Source organism: Ceratotherium simum, chromosome Y (genome assembly GCF_057802395.1).
Source record: "Ceratotherium simum simum isolate JZ-2026a chromosome Y, ASM5780239v1, whole genome shotgun sequence".
Classification (NCBI taxonomy): domain Eukaryota; kingdom Metazoa; phylum Chordata; class Mammalia; order Perissodactyla; family Rhinocerotidae; genus Ceratotherium; species Ceratotherium simum.
In genome coordinates, this window is record NC_141941.1 from 2,618,378 (window position 1) to 2,626,234 (window position 7,857).

Here is a 7,857-nt window from a genome sequence, read left to right on the forward strand (position 1 = left end):
CAGGCGCCACTTCTCTCTATAGGTTGTCTGTGGGGGCATGTTTGGGCTAGAATCCGTGCCCTTACGTAGTGGCTGAACTCTCATTTCATTTAGAAAGGTTGCTGCCAATGCGATGGTTAAATATGAGAAATGACAAAAAAGCAGAACACATAAGTAAAAGAATTAGAGACAGCACAGCAACTGTTAGCAGAGACATTTCTCCATGTAGTTCTGTGAAGTTTCTGAGAAAGAAGACACATCATTGCCTCCGTATTGTTGGAAGCTGATACATACATTTAAGGAACCTCCTTCAAAGACTGCACAACAAGACTCCTCTTTTGCTACTCTCTTTGGAAAGATGGAGGCCCCTATTCAAAAAAGCAAGTCACCTTTTTTTTTTGAAATGTCTTGGATTAGGTGAAATAAAGATGAAGCCAAAGGTGACGTATTTACTTGCTTGTTTTCCACTTTGAATCGCCTGCATTTTAAGTAGAAAAAAATGAACACGGTTTCTGCCCCGAGTCTCTCAGCAGCTGAACAGGATGCTCTCTCAATAAAGCAGGTGCGGGGCTTGCTGCCTCTTTGGCAAGGATGTGAGCCACCTGTGCCTCTTGGCTACCTGTGCTCAGGTGCCCCTCACCTAACTCTTCATCTCTCAGTATCTTGGGATGAGCCCTTCAGCCTGGAAACTCAGATCCTTCCATTCTAGGATAGTTTTTTTTTTTTTTTTGAATATCACTTTAATCCTCTGTTTTCTCTTTTTTTTCCTGAAACTCCTGTATTCAGATATTCAACCAACTAGATGGATCTTTTTTCTTGTCTTCTCTCTTCCCTCTTCTCTTTGTTTTATTTGTTTCCTCCTTTCCAGGTGAGTTACTTATCTTTATATTCCAGCCATTTTATTAAAGCTTGTTTTTGCAGTCCCTTTTAAATTCTGAGAGCTCCTTCTTGTTCTCCAAATACGTCTTTTTTGTACTGCCCAACTCATATTTCATGGCGAATAGCTTTTCTTCGTTCTCTGAGAATTCCGTGTTTTATTTGAAGCTTCTTCTGTTCCTGCCTTGTCTCTTTGTGACTCCCTCCGAGTTGCTATTTACTGCATTTATTTGTTTTTGCAGCTGTTTTCCATGTCAGAGCCTTTCCTCAAATGACCAGTGAGCCTGGGCTGTTCACTCTTGTGTCAGAGCTGTGTGTGCAAGCCTGGATGCCGGTGGGCGCCAATACTTGGTGACAGTGTGAACACACAGCCATTTCTGGGGATTTTCATATTTTACTGTCCCTGGAAATTTTCTCTTGAATAGGTCACTTCCTCAAGGAGGAATTCCTAATAGAAATATTTTCTGGATGCCCAGTAGGAGGAGAGGATTGGATATTTCAACATGCAATATGAAGGCTTTCTCTCTCTTTCTTTTGTTAGGTAACATTCATAACATAAAATTAACCATTACAAGGTGAACAATGCAGTGGAATTTAGTACATTCACAATGTTGTGCAACCACCATCTCTATCTAGCTCCAGAACATTTTGTTTTTGAGGTTCAGAACGTAATGTTTTTGAGCTTGGAACATAATGTTTTTGAGGTTCATCCACATTGTAGCATGTATCAATACTTCACTCCTTTTTATGGCTGAGTAATATTCCTTTGTACGGATGGACCACATTCTGTTTATCCATTCATCTGTTGGTGGACACTTGGGTTGTTTCCACCTTTTGCCTCTTGTGAATAATGCTGCTGTGAACACGCGTGTGCGTGCACTTGTTTTGAGTCTGTTTTCAGTGGTTATGGGCATCTACTTAGGAGTGGCAGGCTTTCTCTTCCTGTCTTTTTCTTCAACATGGTATCTCACCCTTGCCCTCAGCTCTTCCCGGCGTCCAGGACTCCATATCCTTGTTCCTTCATCACTGATGTGAAAGAGCACATTCCCAATAGTTTGCCACAGTTGGAAAGACATGTTCACTGGCTGCCGGGAGTGGGAAAGATTCTTACAGGGATTTTCCAGCAAATCTGCTGTTTCTGCCCTGCCTCCAGCCATCTGCACCTTGAGAGGCACCTGCTGCCTCCTATTCCTGAGACTGTCAAGAGTTCTGGAGCTGATTTCTCCTCAGCTACCCCTGCCTCTCACTAGCTCTTCCTTGCCTTCGTCTCCCTCCAGCCTGCCAAAGCGGTTACTATCCTCTCTGCCCCCAGGCTTTCTAAAGGTCATCTTTTATCTGCTACCTCTGCACACATGCTCTCTGTTCTTTGTTTTCTCTCTAGTACCAGCATGGAAGGCTTTGAGAGGAAGAGATAGAGGGAGAGAGAGGAGATGAGTGACTGTATTAAATCAGCCATATTTAACAGCAAGTCCCAATTTTTGTTTGTAAACCTGCATTTCCCATTAACTTCTCGTTAGACTAAGAGCTGGGCAAGGGCACATGCAAACTTTCACTCACCTTTTATCCCCACTCCTCGCCCAGCACCTCATAACATCAGTAATCAGAATGTGTTCGTTAACTGGTTGGACGTCATCCATCAATGTCAGAGTTAATTAGCATCTAGGGGTCCAAATATTTCTCCTACTCCTCAAACTTGCTGCATAGAGAATTAGAGAAACTAAACCAAGGTTGCCTATCTGTGTGAGAAAAGAGGAGATACATGATTTGAAATGAGAATGTTTTGGAAGTCTTCAAAAGCGTGAGAACACCCAAGGTTCTGGATCGTCAGGATCGCCAGGGAAGGGAGGAGACTTCTATTGTGGGGCATGGCTGGGGCATTTCAGAGCATGAAGGATAAAAAGAAGAAACTATGGAATAATAGAGAGTAAGAGATGAGAGTTGAGGAACAGAAAAGGGATTGGATTTTGTTGCGCTTGGCACAAAGCCAACAGTGAATGACTTCACCATTCTGGGGGGAAATACCTACGATTCCACCCCCAACCCAATGATGTCATGTGAGATGAAGGCTAGTGGTGTTGAGGATGCAGAATGCCTCATAGTGGTACCTCCCATGTACCATTGTTTGGAACGTGCTGGAAGATGCAGTCCAAGAAGACAGAGAGAAAGGAAGCGTGAGGAAGACACAGGATTCAGGAATCGGGGTAGCTAATGGGAGAGGTTGGGGGCCTCTTGGGGAATTCTACAGGATGACGACAAAAATAACATCCTGTGCTCAGTGAGTAGGGGACTGTTTCTAACATCTTACGCTCTATCTCACTTAATCCACATGACTATTAATATTCCCATTTTTCAGCCAAGGAAACTGAGCCACAGAGAGGCTGCCATCTGTTCAAGCTCTCACGAGGGCCAGCCAAGATGCAAACCCAGGCAGTCTGGTGATAGGAAGTCCCAGGACAAAACCTGTGGAGGCATCAAAGAAAACAGCAAACCCACATTGGAGCAGGAGGTTGGAGGGTCCCAGGAGGCTGTGTTGGAAAACATGACAGATTTCCTGATGTGGTCGAGTGTGTTCAGACGGGATGTACAGTCTCATAATAAGTCTGTAATATGAATAAGAAAGGCAAGTATCAAAAAAGAGGTGATTAATAAGTCTAGGAAAAGCAAGAAATTATGCAAGTAAGGGAAGGGAAGGACATCTCGGTGTCTATCCAGTGTTAGTTTAGTAAGGATTGTGATGTAGTTACATTGAGATGATGAATAGAAAGGATGTGCATGTGTGTGTGTATGTGTACACCCATGCAAGATGAAATAGCAATTGGTAAGAGACCAAAAACCATTATCTACCAAACAGGAAGGTAATGGATACCACCTAAATCTAACAAAAGGAAGAGATATCTGAGCAAATACGTTATTTTGAAATATAAGGGAAACAGCAGAAAAAAATAAGAGTGAACATTGAAGAAAAGACACAACCTGAGGGACTATTTAATTTTTTGGACTTTATACATACATCATTTTGACAATAATACAAACTAAATTTAAAAGGAAAAAAGGAGAATTCTTGGTGAGCAAGAAAGCATGACGGGTCCTGAGTGACTGGACATAACAGGGGAATGTGAACACATGGATTTGTAGATCAGGCTCAGAACCCTCTCAGAACCTTCCACAATTAAGATTAAGAGAGGCCAAAGAAAATTAAAAGTAGAAATACCATACAATCCAGCTATCCCACTACTGGGTATTTATCCAAAGAACATGAAATCAACAATTCAAAGAGATTTATGCATCCCTATGCTCATTGCAGCATTGTTTACAATAGCCAAGACGTGGAAGAAACCCAAGTGCCCATTGACTGATGAGTAGATGAAGAAGATGTGGTATATATATACAACGGAATACTACTCAGCCATAAAAAAGACAAAATTGTCCCATTTGCAACAACATGGATGGACCTTGAGGGTATGATGTTAAGTGTAATAAGCCAGACAGAGAAAGACAAACACCGTATGATTTCACTCATATGTGGAAGATAAACTAACACGTGGATAAAGAGAACAGATTAGTGGTTACCAGAGGGGAAGGGGGTAGAGGGAGGGTGAAAGGGGTAAAGGAGCACATATGTATGGCGACAGATAAAAACTAGACTATTGGGGGTGAGCACTATGCAGTCTACACAGAAAATAATATATAATAATGTACACCTGAAATTACACTGTGTTGTAAGCCAATATGACCTCAATAAAATAATAAAGTAAGTAAATTACACAAAGATTAAGAGAGGTCAAGGGTTAGGTAAAAATTGAGATTCCAAGGAGAGTTCCGCGAGTGGTGATCTCTGTATGACAAGGGTTTCAGAAAGAGAGCATGGTCTAATTTGAAGAAATAATAGCCAAGACGATCCCCTGGTGGAGCTTTGCATGATCCTAGAGTGCAGAGGACAAGCGGATTAACAGCAAGGACGCAGAGTAAAATGCACACCTGAACAGGCTGGAGATGGACATGGCGTGGACCTGCTCAAAGCCCGTGTTTCCCCAAATAGTATAAAATGAAAATATTCTAGAGGAAAGGAAAGAGATCAAGACACGAATTATATTTTAATCTTAGACATTTAGAATTACGTTGCAATTTCATGGTTGATTCAGTTGACTGGCATTTATATATGACCAGCAATTTGACTGTATGGTAACCTTAAACTGTATTTAAAAATTTAGACTCTGATAGTATTCCCTATGTAAGTGAATATTTGAAAGGTTTCTTCTCCATTTAAGAATTGATTGAATGAATGAGCAATACCAGGCAATTGCTTTCATTTCTATGCTATCGAAAATAAGAGATGAATTTGCTAGGTTAAAAGGAGGTAAGAATTCTTGAGTTGCCCAGTGGAGAATTCAAAGCCCATACATGAGACTCAGGTGAAATTATTGCTGACGGAAATTGGCTTTTAATGGGAAGATGATGATGCGGGATGAAACCAGTGGGGGTCACTTTGTGGTCCTTGACTGAAGACTGGATGCATTGCTCCATGGGCGAGGTCTTCCACAACATAACCTGGGGTCATCAGCAGAACGATGCCCCCCCCCCCAAAGATGTCCACCTCTTAATCCCGGGAACCTATGAATATGTCACCTTACACCGCATAGGGACTTTGCAGATGTGATTCAGTTAAGGATCTTAAGATAAGGAGATGGTCCTGGAGTATCTGGGTGAGCCCAATGTAATCACCAGGGTCCTTATAAGAGGGAGACGGGAGCCATTAGCCAGGGAATGCAGGTTGCTTCTAGAAGCTTGTAAAAGCAAGGAATGGATTCTCCCCTAGAGCCTTCAGAAGGAACCAGCCCCGCTGACATCTTGATCTTGGCTCCATGTGACTCAAGTCAGACTTCTGACCTCCAGAGCTGTAAGATAATGCATTCGTTTTGTTTTCGGCCCATTAGTTTGTGATCATTTTTTACAACAGCAATAGAAAATTCATACCGATTCCATTTGGGGAAAGCTTACATGGTACATAACATAGAGAGACTCCTTAATAAACGGTAGTTTCTTCCCTCCCTCCTTCTCTCCCTTCATTTCTTCCTTTCTTCCAAAAGAAAAATTCAAATATATATTTTAGGACTTTCAATATTACTAATTAAGGATTCTATGGGAGAAAATTATCACGGCTCTGTAAAGATAAATAGTAACTGATTTGTTTTCTTTTCATCTTGTTGCCAAACACAATGAATGGGTCTAGGCATGCAGATGCACAGTAAGTGTGGTTTTCATGCTGATTCATAGTTAACATGCTTTTCGTGCTTAATAATTGTAAGTGTTTCACTTCATTTTTCTAAAAGATAAATATGCTAAGATCATAAAGTAGAACCATGTGATTTTATTCCCTGCCTTTGAGCTAAATCCACTGGGGAGCCACAGTGTTTCGGCAAGATGCTAAGAAAACAGAGTGAGACATGCATGCTGTCCATTTTTTGTATATCCCGGGGAAGTGTGGGGGAATGGAATACCTCCAGAGATGAGCACAAAAATGGGACAGCCTTGGATACGTAGTTATGGTTCTCTGCTTGGACATATTGAGTGTGGCAAGATGTATGGACGAGTCATCAAGGCAGAGAAATTTACCTTCCTCGGGGTGGGTTATGGGTTATGGATTGAAGTCCAATTGAATGATCCTAAAAGCCCATTTCCTATACAAAGAATCATAGTCCAGTGATTGTATCAGCTCCCGCGTGGCCTCCATCCGGGAAGGCCAGGTTGCAATACAGCAAGGTGCAGACTTGCCCCTGCAAGTGTCTCCTGCAGATGGTGCATTATGGAGCTCATCCGGGGCACAGCCCAGACGCCAGTCTGCTGGGCACATAGACCTGCCCAGAGGCAGACTCGCATCCCTGGGTGCAGAGCAACTACTTGGAGCATATGGGTCCAGCCCATGGGGACTCTCCATCACTATTTCCTCCGGGTCTTTTTCCTGAAGAGATGGCCTGTACCAGTTTTGGAGACGAACACCACCTTCTTCAGTTCGTAGCAAGCCAGTCTGGGCTTGTGCCGCTAAGAAACAGATCGCGTGGAATCATCTCAACGTGTAGGTGAAATGCTGCAAAGTGGGAAGAGAGTCTGCTATGAAGATTGGAACAAGCCTGTGCAACATCAGCTCTGAATTCCCTAGGGCCAGTCATTTAAGGTACTGAGTCCGCTTCATTTTCTTGACCTTCTTGCTAATGACCTGCATTTTGGTCTGTTTTCTGTTTATTATTTTTTATTGCTTAGAAATGAGGCTCAATGAAAAGAGATTAAACCAAATGTGTTGAGTTTTGTAATAGCTCCAGCAAATGCTGAGGAATGGAAGAGTGGAAATAAGGGACTAGAGTGCGGTTTTTAGATTTCCCATACATTTTGTTTCTGCCAATTCTCATTGCTTTGCACGCGCACACACACATACACACACACAACTATAACTTTCTGTCCATCCTTCCATCATCCATCCATCCATCCATCCATCCGTGCATCCATTCATACACACATCCATCTACCTATCTGTCCATCCATCCATCTATCCACCCATCATCCATCCATCCACCCGTCATCCATCCATCCATCCATCCAGCCACTTACCCATCCATTCATCTACACATCCATTCACCCATCTATCATTCATCCATCCCTCCACCCCCATCCATCTATCCATCTGTCTCTCCATCTTTTATTCTCTCTGTCTCTGTCTCTCTCTCTCTGTCTTTGTGTATTTTGAGACCAAAATTCAGTTTAATGCTCCTTTTCTTCTGCCTACCAGGGAAGGGGGAGATAGTTTAGCATGCAGCAATGCAAACACTTTTCCTCTCAGGTGAGCCATCCTGTTAGTAAATTGTCCTTTGGCTGTCTGCAGTCTGCTTCTACTCTACTGATTCTGAAAATCCACCCTGCTCTCCCCAGCTTCTGCTCCCAAAGGCACGGATCCAGCCCCTCATGGAGGCCAGAAAGATTTCTGTTTAAGGAGATTCTCTCTTCTTCAAA